This window comes from Myotis myotis, unplaced genomic scaffold (assembly GCF_014108235.1).
Source record: "Myotis myotis isolate mMyoMyo1 unplaced genomic scaffold, mMyoMyo1.p scaffold_m19_p_15, whole genome shotgun sequence".
Taxonomy (NCBI): Eukaryota; Metazoa; Chordata; class Mammalia; order Chiroptera; family Vespertilionidae; genus Myotis; species Myotis myotis.
In genome coordinates, this window is record NW_023416319.1 from 30080589 (window position 1) to 30097204 (window position 16616).

Below are 16616 nucleotides of genomic sequence, written 5' to 3' on the forward strand. Positions count from 1 at the left end.
TTAAACCAATTAAAAATTAAGAAAAATAATGAACTCAGGCAGTATTGGAAGAACTGTGTTTAAAAAGTAAGTATTGAGAATTGAATACTATTAAATAAAAATAAAAACTAAAAATAAGATTGAAAAGCTGAATGTAATTATTACAAACTGTTATAAATTTATTTTTTAATTCTCACCTTAGGATACTTTTCCATTGATTTTTTAAAGTTATTTTTATTTCTTTATTAAGATATTACATATGTGTCCTTATCCCCCCATTACCCCCCAACCCCCCACCCATACCCTCACCCCCCTGTTGTCTGTGTCCATTGGTAAGGCTTATATGCATGAATACAAGTCCTTTAGATGATCTCCCCCCCTTACCCCCACCCTCCCCCACCTTCCCTCTAAGGTTTGATGGTCTGATCAATGCTTCCCTGTCTCTGGATCTGTTTTTGTCCATCAGTTTATGTTTTTCATTATATTCCATAAATGAGTGAGATCATGTAATACTTATCTTTCTCTGACTGGCTTATTTAACTTATTCCATTGATTTTTTAAGAGAGAGTGGAAGAGAGAGGGAAAGACAGAGAGAAACTTTGATGTGAGAGAAACACATCCATTGGTTATCTCCTGCAGGAGCCTTGACCAGGGCCAGGCAGGGGAGGAGCCTACAACGGAGGTACTGGGCCTTGACCAGAATCAAACCCAGGACCTTTTCATCTGCAGGCCAATGCTCTATCCACTGAGCGAAACTGGCTCAGGCAAACTATTAAAACATTTTTTAAATAATGTGATGGGTAAAATTGAAAAGAATGGTAATTTACTATCTCCTCAGTTTTTAATATCAAGGAGTCAATTTATACTATGTACCTTTTTTTAAAAAAAAGTATATATTTTATTGATTTTTCACAGAGAGGAAGGGAGAGAGATAGAGTTAGAAACATCAATGAGACAGAAACATCGATCAGCTGCCTCCTGCACATCCCCCACCGGGATGTGCCTGCAACCCAGGTACATGCCCTTGACCGGAATCGAACCCAGGACCTCCCAGTCCGCAGCTGACACTCCATCCACTGTGCCAAACCGGTTTCGGCAGTATACTATGTACTTTTAAAACGTAGTTTAAAACATAATTGCTTTAGCTTAGTAATACACTTGCAATCATCACCTTAATCTTAAATGAATGTTTCAATATTATTATCTGAAGTTAATCAATTGTTTTAATTTCTGTTTAACATTTTTATAAATAAAAATGGAATTAAATTTAATATTTTATTTAAATGTAGCATACATATTATATTCCATTTTAATAAACATATTTTTTTTATTTTACTTAACCACCTACATTTGTAGCTATTTCTTTTTCTACCTACATACATGCTTACAGAGAAGTCTAGACAGATCATATGTAAACCATGTTTATTTTGATATGACAGTATATTCTGCATCGTTTAAATTTATTTTAATAATTATATGTAATTTTTACCAAAGGGAGATGATCTGAATTAAGAGAATAAATCATGTCACAGGTGAAAAGCTTTATTTATATCAAAGAACTTGAACTTAGTCTCTTTATGTTACTATAAGATTCATAAAATTCCTCAATAATTTCAAGGTGGCAGATAAGGGAAAGGGGAATTGTGTGTGTGTGTACTCTGTATTGTGTGTGTGTGTGTGTGTGTGTGTGTGTGTGTGTGTGTGTGTTTACTGTTTATTGAGAGAGAGAGAGAGAGAGAGAGCAAGAGAGAGAGAAGGAAACAGAGGCAGGGACAAAAAGAAACAGAGACACAAAGAGAGGTAGAGGAGGGAATGAACAAATGAGAATAATTTAATAGCAGAATCCTTGTAATTTTATAGTTTCCCTCCATTCAGGCTTATTCTTAAAACTATTAGCATCTTCTCCTTCTGCAAGGTATCTTTTCTTCAGGTATCTTCTCTGCCACTCTGAACATTTTTTTCTGATTCTAGGAACTTGTGCTTAGTAATCTGTGACCTGCTGTTTATTTCCATTTCTTATAGCAGCAATTATCAACCTGTGTGCTGCTGCAGGCACACCGTGTGCCCCAGGAGTTTTTAAAACATGCAATACCTGACTATTTAGTCAAGGGCACTGATCTTTTTTCTCTCAGATTGTGAAATTTTAAAAAATTACAAAAGCCAACACAGCAATAGCTATCAGATGCGAATGATTCAAAATTATACCTATTTCTTGTTAGATTGGCAAAAATATATTTTGCATGTACCTCAGAATTTTAGTAACTAGTTTATATGTGCCAAGAGATGGAAAAGGTTGAAAATTGCTGTCTTATAGCAATGTATTTTTGCTAATGCATTTAGGTTCAAACATCAGGAGAAAATTTGTCATTAAGTCCTACAAGGACTCATCTACATTTCTAGTTTTAAAATATATGTTATGGAATTTTACTAAGATTTTATTTTATTTTATTTATTTATTTATTTATTTATTTATTTATTTATTTATTTTTGCTTAAAGTATTACAAAGGGTATTACATATGTGTCCTTTTTTCTCCCCAACCCTTGACAATCCCCTGGCCTCCCCTACCCCCCAGTGTCTTATGTCCATTGGTTATGCTTATATGCATGCATACAAGTCCTTCGGTTGATCTCTTACCCACCTCCCTCCTGCCCCCCAACCCTCCCTGGCCTTCCCGCTGCAGTTTGACAATCTGTTTGAGGCAGCTCTGCCTCTGTATCTATTATTGTTCATAAGTTTATAATGGTCTTTATTATCCATGAATGAGTGAGATCATGTGGTATTTTTCCTTCATTGACTGGCTTATTAGATTAAGAATAATGTGAAGAGCTATAACTATATACAATGTCAAACTGTTAGCATAGGTAGCTAGATATTAATAAAGGAAATGAGCAAAAAAAATCAGTCATTATTAAGCCTAATAAAGTATGGAGCTTATGGCTGCTTGCTTCCATAGAAAGTTACAGCTTCACATACTCTCCAGGGCACCCCTGCCCTAAGGACCTAATCCCCAGAAGCTGGCATACCAGGGAGGAATAAAAACAGCAGAGGACACTCCACAGCTGGGCACATGCCCAATAGAAGTCAAGAAGGCACAGGGGAAGGTACTCCGTGTTCAGGCATGCACAGCAGGAGCCATAGAGGCCTGTCAGTCTAGCCTGAGAACAGGATCAGTTTGAATCAGGACACAGAACCTCAGAAGTTCTAGGGAATAGATTGGTGAGGGGGTGGATCCAACAGAAGCCTGTGAAAGATTGAGAAGTGGATTGGTTATTTTGAAAAAAGCACCTTGTTCTTCCCAAACTTGAAATAATATAATCGGTCTAACAAAGATCTCTCTCTCTCTCCTGGTAATATACACCACTCTCTCTGTTCGTTCACATGTTTTGTAGCAGCCACATGGGTCTAGTAGCCACCTGGGTCAACAGCAGACATAGGACTAAGCTTTCATTTGGCACCGAATATCTGGACACTGGTCTTTGTTCTGGGCTTGATGAAGGCAAGGCTGGGCTTTTTCTGAGACATTGGGAACCTGGGGGCAGCCTTCTATTTCCACCCAAAATAAATCTTACCAAGCCACAATTTCCTATGCAACTTCATCAAAGAACATGATTTCTACCTGCAAGAAAACTGGTCTTAGTATAGGCATGGACTTTGCAGTTGTGAGCCTGCCTAAAATCTCCGACCCAATTCTATAACTATATCAAAGAATATCTTACTTATTTTGGTATACAATCAGTAAATTGAAACTTTATTTTTTATGTAGTATCTCATCTAAACACATCTCTTTGAAACAGACTGGAGTTTTGGATAAATTAAACTCTCACTTTCCATAGTACAGAATGATACCAAAGAATGTAAATTATTTCTACAATTAAAAAAAATATATTTGATTTATTGATATTTACACTGGAAGAGGAAGGTGAGGGGGGAGAGGGAGAGGGAGAGAGAGAGCGAGAGATATCAACCAACTGAGCACCTTGACCAGGGGTACTTTAACTATTCAATAGCATGTAGTTATCATCCAGACATTCCAGAGTAAATAACATTTGAAGCCAAAGAAAGAGGAAGGCAGGTTGACATCACTGGGAGGTAGGGTGGGGAGGTGTCAAGACATGTAAATGTAATGAAACTTCATGCCTGTAAAGTGGAACACAGGTAGCACAGTTGAAAGAGCTCATTACCAGATTTTACAATTCTAACAAAGTCAGGGACATTTAACATACAGGTTTTGAATTGTAATATTGGAGCCCATCTCCTCAGCAGTATCCAGAGAGCCCATAAAAAAAATAAATAAAAAGACTACCTAATGCATTCCTTTCATTATTTTTGCATCATTTGCCTTCATGAACTTCAGGGGGAATTGAACAAGTAGAGTGTGCCCTTCCAGTTGAAACACTGGCAAGGAAAATAATTGCATTGTGCTTCAAGGGAGACGGATTTGAGCCAAACAAAGGTACATCCTATATTATTATGTAAGCTTAACAATCAGGCAAGTCTAACGTGCCAGACCTCTGGGTCAGAACACTAATATTTCTTCCTGACATGCTTAGAGCTGGAATTGAATGCCAGGGAAGGCATTTATAACTAGAAACCAACTTAACTGTGATTTATAGATGTCTGACAGGCTGACACTTGTCCTTACTCTTACTGGCTAAATGTTCTTTGTATGTCCTGAGAGATACAAAGGATGTAAAACCTCCTCAAATGAGAGGTTTTGTTTCTCAACTTTATACTTTAATAGTTACTAAGATTTTCTCTATATTGCATACCTTACTTTTACTCACTTTATGTTTTAGCATTTGTGTAACAAAGAGTGAATTCCATTAAAATATTTTGAGAGTTGTTCAGTGATATAGCTTATTAAACACGTTTCCTTCCACAAATGGAGTCAAATTTCCAGATGAGCAATGAAAATTTCAGAAACAGTCCCTGATGCATCTCAGACTCAAAACATTGGGATCAGGGTTATGTGTCCCCAATTTAAAAATACCTGTAAAGTGAAAACGGGTAAAAAAAAAAATCTATGACTGTTTGTGAAAACAAGAAAATATTTTCAATACAGAATTGAGTATGCTTATTTCATAATATAATACAGAGTCTGGCTGGGGTAAACTTTCATACATACTTCAGTGTTACTCCACTGAGATTAGAAAGATGGAATTTAAAATAAGTAAAAATAAGTGTATATATCCAACTGCTCATCACTAAGCAGAGCTGAAATATTATGAATCCTAATGTTACGTAAAGAGCCAGTTCCATATGGCATGCACACATAATGAACATAGGTTAGAAAAGAGGTATTATATTATTTAGATGATGTAGAAAGCTACAATAATACTGTCAGAAATCTTAATTTATAAAATGTGTGTTTATGTGTGTGTGTGTCTAGAGAAGGGGGAGGGGAGCAAGGACGGTGAGAGAAACTGTGTTCAAGTCAAGATGTTAAGATACAGTTCAGGGAAATAACTGAACTCAAGACATCATCTCCTGTGAACTGGAGCCCTGTCATGTACAAAATACCCTCCTTATTTTTTTTTTAACATAAATTTCGACATGCGCCTTCATAATGCCCCACACCTTTGCTTTCCTGACTCCCACTCTGGTGGAAGCATCTATGGCTAGAGAAAGGTTTTTCTTAAATTTTTTTCGAGGGGTATTATAACATCTGTTGAAATACATATCCACATTCAAAAATCATTGATAGGAAATTTAGAAATAAAGTTCAAACTTATTGCATCAGTTAGTTATTCAAATATCTAATATCTTTGTAAATTTTGTGGAAACTTTTGAATAGATTTTTACTGTGAACCTAATGACTATTGTTTTATGCACTTGATGTGTTCCAGAAAATTGTGATACAATAGTGTTTTTAAAACGTACCTGAACTTAAATGTATCAGAGCAATTATTTTATTTTTAGCCTCCAGAGCAGGAATAAAAGTACACTTTAAATTACTGTTGTTCTCTTTTACTTTTATTCTGCTTGTGTATAATATTCTACTTAAAAAATGCTTGAAAAGATTTATATATTTAATTTAAAGTCACATTGAATAAGGATTTTTAAAAGGATTTTTAAAAAATTTTTAGTAAATTTTTGCAATGTGCTCAATTACCTCCTGGAATGCATATTTTGTTATTAACACTTTAAATGAGGTTTAACTCATTTTGGCAAGAAAATAGCATATGCAAATGGAGTTGCTATTTCCAAATTTCCACACAGCACCTTTGAGAAAACCAAGGATCCCTTGGCAGGGTGGGTCAGTGTGTGCACCACACAAAAGGCGGGTGAGACAGCAAGTGGAACTGAAATCTACATGGAGATTCACTCCCTAGTGTCTGATTCCTGAATCAAGCTGAGACAAATTATGGAATGGAGCATTTTTTCAATTCTAGCCCACCCAAAAGATTGCCTTTTTGAAAGTTAGTCAAAATTCTATTGGTGCTAACTGCTATAATGAATAATGTAGTCAAGATTCTGCATATAAGCAGTGAAAATATAGCCAAGGCCTTAGAAGGCCTTATCATCTATTATGCTAATATTCTTAATGAAGTCTCAGTAGATTTCTACTGTGGCTGCCCAGAATTCAGTGTTAGAGGAAAATGAGGCATGGGCTGTAAGAGTAAAGGGTAATGTTCTTGTCCTTATACACAGAATTTTTGGAAGTGAAAATGACTGGAAATTGTTTTGAAATAATTATAACTTCCTCAATATATTTTAACCAATTCCAGTGCTCAAGTACCAGGTAAGCAACTTGAAACACAGGAACTTTCCCAAACTGTGGAAAACTATATATTCATATAAACAATCAAGCACATCATTTATTTTTTTTAAATCATTCCATGCAGTTTTGTATTTTTATACAAATTATTTATTTTTACCTCATATTAAGTGTTAACACCAGAGAAAATCCAGTAATGGCTGAAAATGCTCTTTTCTCTAACTTGATTATTAATGTTCTACTATTAACCACCTCATTAATACCACCACCTCAACCTGATATACTGGACATAAAGCTTCAATATAACCAAATCTATTCATCAATCAGAGGAATGGATAGTCAAATAGAAAAAGGTTGCAAGGTCATTGATTTAAAATATGCAAATTTGTGTGTCTATGGCCTATTCAATTCCAGATCCCTCAGGGTTTGTTAAACTTTTCTTGTTTTTTTAATCCTCACCTGAGGACATGCTTAGAGAGAGGATGGGAGAGAGAAGACTTTGTGAAGTACAGGACTGAAACATCACGTGAGAGTGAAACATCTATGTGATAGAGAAACATTGATCTGTTGCCTTCTGTATGTGTCCTGACTGGATGGAACCAGCAACCTTTCAGTGCACAATATGATCAACAAATTGAGTCACTCCAGTAGGGAATGGATTTGCTTTATCCTTGATGAATGAATGAATGAATGAATGAATGAATGAATGAATGATGAATGAAAGAACATTTCTGTTCCAAATTGAAGATAACTGTGTACCTCACCTATATCAGGATCTATATTTTGGAAGCTTTTTAGGTGGGTAGGAGGGTCACAGAGGTGGGAAAGAAAAAAGATTATCAACATAGTCATCTCCAGCAATCTGATACTAGCCATGCTCAACTTCCTCTCAAAATATGAAAAATTTGCTTTTGCTTATCATTTGGTTCCTAACAAAATAGCTCTTTACTTTTTTTTTTTTTTTTTTTAGGTAGATGTTGCAAGGAAAGAGGAAACAAGGGCTGTGGAGTGACATATAATCAGTGCTAATGAATCAACCTTGACATTAGTTCTCTTTCACCTGTATCCAATTATTAAGCCAAAATTCTTCCCTGTCAATACACTAACTGCTTTAGGTGACAAGTTTGTTAAGTGATCCCTGCCCAACCTGACTACTTCTTCAGGAAAAAAGGAAGAAAGAGAGAGAGAGAGAGAGAGAGAGAGAGAGAGAGAGAGAGAGAGAGAGAGAGAGAGAGAGAGTGAGTTGTTGAAAGCTATCAGAATAGATGTTATATAGCATAGCATTCAGGCATGATATAATATTTAAGGTAATGCTACATTTGTATTATTTTTTATTTCTTTTATCACCTATATTATTTATCCTATTTAAACATTAAACTTTACTGTTTAAAAGACAATTTGCACAAAGCTTATTGCTTAAAATTTATGATATCAACTTCAAATTAGTAAATATCTTTAGTTTTGTCATTGACTTACCCTTTCAGGATTTTCCTCACTGTTCTCTACTCTTAATTCTTCTTGAATCTGTTAAAGATGCAAAGATGCTGTCTAATCTTCATGATTCATAATCATGACTACTAAAGCAAATTGTTTTCCTTCTGCTATACCATTTAATTTACATAATGCCTGTGCTAAAAGACAGGAACCAAACTTCAAAGTCTCTAACTGTAGTCTTACAAAGAGTCTTGCAACAGTGCATTACTTTGATGTGTTATTGCCCATGTACATTATAGTCTTAATATGTATTTTAATTGTCTTATATTTTCATTTGTTTTCTAGAATTATATTGAGCTCTTTTATGGATATTTTATCATGTCTTTCCCATTAAGACTAAACTTCCTTTTGTAGTTTAGTTTTACTCTTTAACTACAGTCAGGGTTACCTTGTTCTATAAGTTCATATTCTGCAGATTATGAAGAAAAGATTACAATTTACCTGGAATTAAATTGATTACTTGTAGCATTTATAACATTCACATCATAAAGTATCCTCAAGCACATACTTATTTCCACTCCTCAGTGGGCAGCAAACTGAAATTGTTCAAATTTTTACTTTCCTGCACCAAATTAAATAATTGAAGCAAATAGTAGAGAGGGCCAGCAGAATGGGTGTGTGTGAATAAATATTTATTGAACATCACATAAATGTCTTCCACGTTAAGCCTTTCAGAATTAGGTATAACTCCGCTGACTCATTTACAGATGAAAAAAGTGATGTTCAGAAATTTTAAGAAAATTATTCAAGGAGCAGACTGCTAAGCCATGTCGGTCAGGATTTGAATATGCTACTATCTGATCTCCAAACCCATATACTTTATATGATACAATATTGATCCTGATAATAACATTACTACTAATAAAATGGTGTTTTGTTTTGTTTCATTTTTATGGGTGTTTTTAGAGGGAGAGGAATAGAGAGATAGAAACATGGATTGGCTGCCTCCTGCACGCCCCTACTGGGGATTGAGCCTGCAATGCAGCATGTGCCCTGACAGGGAATCAAACTGGCAACCTCTTGGTTCATGGGTCAAATGATCAATCACTGAGCAACACTGTCCAGGCCTAATAAGATGTTTTAGGGCTCATTACATGTATCTCACTCTTAAGAAATCTGTTTTAAAATGGAAGCATCTTACTAATTTAGAAAGGGAGGTTAGAGGAGAGTCTGATGAAAAGGTATATTTAAGCTGGGTCCTAAAGCATTATTAGGATTTAGCCAAGTGAAGATTGCAGAAAATGGAAATATATTCCAGTGAGAAAATGCCGTGTAAAACTATTTAATGATCCAGAGGACATTGATATGGCCAGAACATAAACTCTTTTTATTGTCCTACATATCTTTTTTTTTTAAATATATTTTATTGATTTTTTACAGAGAGGAAGGGAGAGAGATAGAGAGTTAGAAACATCGATGAGAGAGAAACATCGATCAGCTGCCTCCTGCACATCTCCCACTGGGGATGTGCCCGCAACCCTGGTACATGCCCTTGACCAGAATAGAACCCGGGACGTTTCAGTCCGCAGGCCGACGCCTTATCCACTGAGCCAAACCAGTTTTAGCGCCTACATATCTTAATTTGCTCTTATCTTCAAAAAAATTTAAAAAGCCAAATTATGTTGGGTAATTAATTTTGCTAAATTACATTTTTTTCTTTATTTGTCAGCCTGTACATTAGAGAATATTCTTTATTGTTTTCAATATGATGCTCAGTGAAATGTGTAGTTAAGCTTAGTAAATTTTAACAGTTTTAATGAAAAAAAAAAACACCCTATACTTGTAGAATATCTGCACATCTTGGTCTTTAGCAAGTGGTTAAATCCATCCAAAGACCTTTCTATGTCTTCTGCTTACTTTTGAGCTCTGGGATCTGAAATGCTTGAGTCAAGACTTTGTAAGGAATGATGGTTTAAATTGAAGAGACATATTCTGGTCTAAGATGGCAACATGGGGGGTTCCTTAACTCACCTCTTCCCAGGGACACACCAGATCTACAGCTACACATGGAACAATTCCCTCTGGAAGAAATCCATGAAGTAGCTGAGCAATTCTTACATGCCTGGTGAATGAGAAAATTCCCATGTCAAAATGGGGAGAAACATATAAGTGAAAGGAAACTCTAATTCCTCCAACCCTGTATAGGGAAGGGTTTGGACCCAATATCTATCCCATTAAAGACATCCACATACTAAACACCTAACTCTGAAAGCCAACAGAGTTTGCATTGAGAAGACCCAAAGACTATAGAAAAGAAAGGGTTCTTGGCTGAATATCAAAGACCCACTTTCCTACCTGCCCAGGTCCAGCACAGAGGGAGCAGACAGAAATGCCTTCTCCCAGTCTTTTCTGAAAGGACATATCTTAAAAGCTGTAACCTGAGGGGCTTGTAATTTATCCCTCATCTAAGGACAAATTGAGATCCTCCTAGCAGATACTATCTCCATATTCTCCCTGTAGCCCACATCAAGTCACCAGTATCTCCTGGGAAGGAGTCTATGCTCACAGTTGGCACCTGGGCTTTTAAGGCTGTCACCCAGAGGAGGCACCCCTTATTAATCTCGTGCTGGTGGCCAGCAGGGCTTGTGCTCACAGGCCCACAGGAGTGTACGAAACAAAGAAACAATCCTATATAATAAAAGGCTAATATGCAAGTTGTCACCTCTACCTGGAGTTCCACCTGGAGTTCGACCAGGAGGCAGGGCCGGCCAACCACCCGTGGCCCCTCCACCTGGCTGGCCTGGCCCCATCAGCCCAGATCTGGGTGGGCCTGTCAGACCCCACCCATGCAAGAATCCCTGCACTGGGCCTCTAGTTCTTAATAGGCTACTTTATTAGAATTCAGCATGGAAGAAACCCTGAGGATCTGGCTTCCAATCAGCCTACAACAGGTATGTAACCAAATGAAAGGCTAGGTCTCTCTGACTGCATGTTGCTCATGCCTGCTTTGTTCACAGGGCCTTTAAGATTCTGCTTAGTTTTGCATATAGGCAGGCTAATCATTAGAGGAATACTGTTTGAGGCCTGATTGCACAAAAACAGTCCCTTGCTGGAAGATGCCTCTCCTGAGGAGATGGGGGAAACAAGTACTAAAATAATAATTGCTTATCAAAATCTGCAGGTGCCTGGTGACCGAACGCAAATCAACTGAGGTCAACAAACTGGGAATAAGAGGTTTCATGGTCTTCTAGGACCCTGCTGGTGCTCAGCTGTCTGTACTTATAGATTACTCATTGCCCCTCCCATTTTCTCTTCCCTTGACATAAAAGAAGCCTGAGCTCTATACTTTGGTAAGATAAATTTGAGATACTACTAGGGCACCCGCCTTCTCTGTTGGAACTTTCTCAATCAATAAACCTTTGTTAATTCCAAATTCTGATGTTTGAGTTTTGGCCTTTAAAAGCACTGGGCACAAGGACTTCGGACAAGTAACGGTGCTTACTGAGAGCCTTCCCTGTGGGACTCGGACAGGTCCTGGCATACCCTTTCCTACTGGGAGCCACTAACAACAAAGAAGCCAGCGTGGACCATGGCAAAGGTTTGAGAAACAACAAAGAGTTAGGGCCAGTCTGAATGATAAGCTTCACATTCTGAGACCACACTGTGAAGACTGGCAGAGGTGGCTGTATTTTCTTAATGCAGAAAAACCAACACATAATCAAGAAAAAGGAAGAAGTAGAGGTCTATGTTTCAAACAAAATAAAACAAAGATACAACTCCAGAAACAGTACTTAATAAAATGGAGATAAGAGATTTACCTGATAAAGTGTTCAAAGTAATGGCCATAAAGATGTTTACTCAGGTAAGGAGAACAATGCATAATCAAAGTGAGAATTTCAACAAAGATATAAAAATTGTAAGAAAACATACATATAAAATCAAACAATAGGGCTCTAACACCACATCAAATTAAAATGCCAAAGTTTTGATTAATCACCATAGAATATAGAATTAAATCACATGTACTACTGTGGTTTTGGCAAATTACATTATAAGTGGTTGACTTGAGATTCCAAAAAAGTGATACTCAAAACATCTGAAAAAAGAAGTCACTGAAACAACCCTATGTCAGATAAAATGTTAAAATATTGATTTCTAACAAGGAACAGTGGAATATATTTCCTTGGTAGCTGACTACAGACAACTTTAGCATGAAGGGGTAAGATGATCAAAGCAGTAAAAGGCAGTATTATATAATGAACATGAATATCTTAAATTATATATCATCCATAAATAGCCTATGATGAAAGGATAACACATTAAGTAGGATAAATATGCTGAAGAAAAGTAAAAACTAGACAAGTATGATAAATTAGTAAATGACAAGAAGACTATCATAGTAAATCTGAACTTCTATTATTATAAATGACAAATTAAAGTTGATATGCTGTTTGAAACATTGGCAAAAGAATCCTTGGGATAATTTTTAGAAAGCACAAAGATGAGATAATAGAACATGTGTCTGTAGAGATTACTTAACAATAATTAATGTAAACTAACATAGTCCCATAAGACATTCTGAATTTATTAGATTACTAAATACATATGTCTGAGTATTGTACATATTTAACATAAATGGCGGTAATCAAAATGAGTATTTGAAAGTAACACATTTTCATTTAAAACTGGTATATTGCTCACTTTGTGAACTGGTTTACTCTTATACTGATCAAATCTTTATAACAAGAGTTTAAATGCAACACACACATTGCTGCTAACCCAAGTGGTAGTATATTTTTTACTCTTTATAAAGTCTTTGTTAGATTAGCATAAATAGAAAAACAAGCACTGTAGCTCAGCAGTCACAAATGACAAAGAGAAATGTTTGCTGAACTGTTTTTGGTTTCTAGTGAGTTTACAAGTTATGAATGAAAAGCATAACATGTGTAAATGAAGTAAATTGTTTCCAGTGGTTCTGCTTTTGCTGAATGGTTCTCATAAGAAAACTCCTATCAACTGATTGACATGGAGAGCCACAAACATAAAGAGACGGCTATGATAGTAGGTAGAAAGTGCTCAGTGAGAGGCCATGAGAATATGGAGGTGGTAAAATTGCCCAGGCCACACACTGATATTATAGAAAACCTTTGCAGAGAAAATGATGCCTGAGCTTTCTATTTTAACTCCTATAAGATATATGAAAAAAAAAATACTGTGATAATGTATTCAAAATAAGTTCTTTTTAGTTTATTGAATTTTAGGTAACTTAGTATAGAGATAGATAAATAAAAATAGTAAGATGCTACTATAACAATCATACCTTATTTGAATTCCTCCAATCTAAAAAGCTCTAAAAAGAGAAAAAGCTGTTTTATTTAAGATTGGTGTAAAGGCATTTGGCAGCAAAATCTGAACTAAGCAGACACATTCATTGGAAAAATATTAATGTGTGTGATGATGGCATATTTGTCTAGAATCCACCAGGGGTATCAAATAATTTACTGGATATGCATCATATTTCCTTTATAACTTTTTTTTTAATATAAGCTTTGGCAGCAAATGTTTAAGAAAAGAGATTGTGGACTTGATTGATCCCACAGCATTCTCTTCTAAGCAATCTTTGTCATCTTTAGCTTATATTAAAACATTTTCCCAACTGTGCATAATGGAGTCAACAAAGTTACCAGTCCATGGAATTCCTAAATTACTCTGAGACTAATTCAAATGATATATCATAAGTATTACTATCTGAGGATCTTTTAATTGTAAATCATTAGCCATGAGATGTGACTATTGCAGTAAGAGACATAAACAAGAATTTAAAACTTTGTTTAAGACTATATCTTCCACTCTGAGAAATATTCTTAATGAAGAAGGTCCAGGGCATTATTATGAAAATTTAATCAAGTCCTTTGGTCTTTTTTCCCCTTTGTTTCTGTGCACAGGATAGCACAGGTTACATTATTTTACATGCTTTTCAATGTCTGAATTAAGATGTGGCTCTTGAAACCAGAAGATGTGGATCTGAGATATACTGGGTGTACATACATTGAAATTAACTATTAATTATTTTCTGGAGAAAAAAAAAAAAGTTCCCCTGTAAAACTGGCATGCTGCCCAAGCAAATAAACTGCTCATGAATCGCCTAGAAATCCTCTCTTCTCTTTTCAGTATGGAGTAATTGAGATTCATACACAATGATTTAGAAACTTTGTTGTATGAAGATTGGGAGCAGAGAGATCTTCAACAACAGCCATTTCAGTGGAAAAGGGACAAGTCATCTTACCTCTAACTCAGGAAGCAGTACAGGGCAGGCACCTATGTAGAATACCATCCTATATAATAAAAAAGTAATATGCAAATTGACCATCATGCCCTCGCACAAAATGGCCATCCCCATGTGTTCACAAGATGGCCGCCCCATGTGGTCACAAGATGGCCGTGCCCATGACATCACAAGATGGCTGCCACAAGATGGCCAGCGGGGGAGGGCAGTTGGGGGCAATTGGGCCAGCAAGGCAGGGCATTTGGGGGTGACCAGGTGAGCAGGGGAAGGCAGTTGGGGGCGAACAGGCTGGCAAAGGGAGAGCAGTTAGGGGTGACCTGGCCAGCAGGGGAGGGCAGTTATGGGGGACCAGGCCGTCAGGGGAGCAGTTAAGTGTCAATCAGGCCAGCAGGGGAGTAGTTAGGGGGTGATCAGGCTGTCACGCAGGAGAGCAGTTGGGAGCCAGCAGTCCCGGGATGTCCGACTGCTGTGGATCAGGCCTAAACCAGCAGTCGGACATCCCCCGAGGGGTCCCAGATTGCAGAGGGTGCAGGCTGGGCTGAGGGACAACCCCCCCCCCCCAGTGCATGAATTTCGTGCACCCAGCCTCTAGTAAAATATAATTTGCTTAAGACCTAATCAAAAGACTTCATCACTGTAAAACTGATAGAAAATACCCAAAAAATATAGACCCCAAGGGGTTTCACATAGCTTCAAAGTATATTTTTAAAAAATAACATAGTCACAGTGGCAATTATAAAAAAAATTGCCCTTAGTTCTTAGTTTCCCTTATCTTCAACCCTGTGGAACTGGAAGCTTTCTTCACAGCATGCCCTGTTTTCCCTGGAAATACATTATTAAAAAAAAAAAAAAAAAAAAAAAAAAGCTTGTGCAATTCAGACCTGCAACATAATTTGTCTCATAGTTTATTCCATGATCCTTACTGATCTCTATGCATTCATCCTTGACCATCCACCCCTGCTTGTTCATCACATTAATCCATAAAAAATCTATCTGATCCTGATTTCAGAATTCTGATTCCTAGCTCTACGCCTGATACCAGCTTAATCAAATGCCCTCCTACTGATCCTATGTACACTTTCATAAATACTGCCATGTCTGAAAGTGGTAGTTTTGGTCCTCTGTGATGTATCACAATCCCATCATGTAAAAAAATCAAAATCACATGAAATCCAATGATTAAAAACTCCTGTGGCAGACCCTGGACTTTATTCTAACAAGTTCGAATGACATCTCTTAAGGCGTCTTTTCCTCGTGCTGAATGTTGCCTTCCCATCCTTGAAACTAAATAAAAGTGCCGATGTAACCCTCTGAGGATTTTACTAGGGGAGGGATGTCAGAACTAACCTACAGATCTGTGGTGTGCAGAGATTTCTGTACAGAGATTGTCACTCACTCATCGCCTCTGCACTGGGGGTTTAGTGGACAATGAGTTTCCCTCTGAATCTCTATCACATTAGCAACTGTCAAAAAAAAAATAACGTCATATTTGCTAGATAAAAAAGAAGTCATAAAATACTCTTTAGAATGATATACTACCAAAGTCAAATGAAATCCTAGATATAAACTAATCCAATCCCTGCTTTGTATAGAGAATAAAAATTATGACACCTTTAAGGATTTTCAGTAGGTCCCCCATTTAATAACAGCTGAATCAAAGTTATAATCTAAAGTTCCTAAATCTTAAATCTAATAATTCCCCATAAAATGTTGATTATTTTATTTGATTTAAATATATTGTAAAGTTCTATTTTACAAGCAAGTCTTCCACTCTTAGAATATCCTTGCTTTTACTTATTTGTATTGTCATGAAACTCTTTAAAATTCATTTTCTGTCCCTATCTTTAGTGTCCTAGTTTCAGATCTGGGTTTGGGAAGTAGGTAATGAGGGCGCCCGTCAAATTGGAATCATTTTTCTAAGCTTCAGTCTATTTTTCCAACTTACTTTTTGATGTTCTATATGATTATATTTTTCGTGATTGGTTGGAAGCCCTCTCTGAACACCAGCATGGAAATGTAATGCCAACAGTTACTAAAACTACCAGATATGAAGATTTGCAATCTTCATATTGTTATTCTTTTGATAAACTACTAGAGGCCAGGTGCACAGATTTGTGCACCAGTGGGGTCCCTTGGCCTGGCCCGCAGAGATAAGACCAAAATCAGCTCTACAACATCCCCTAAGGGGTCCTGTATT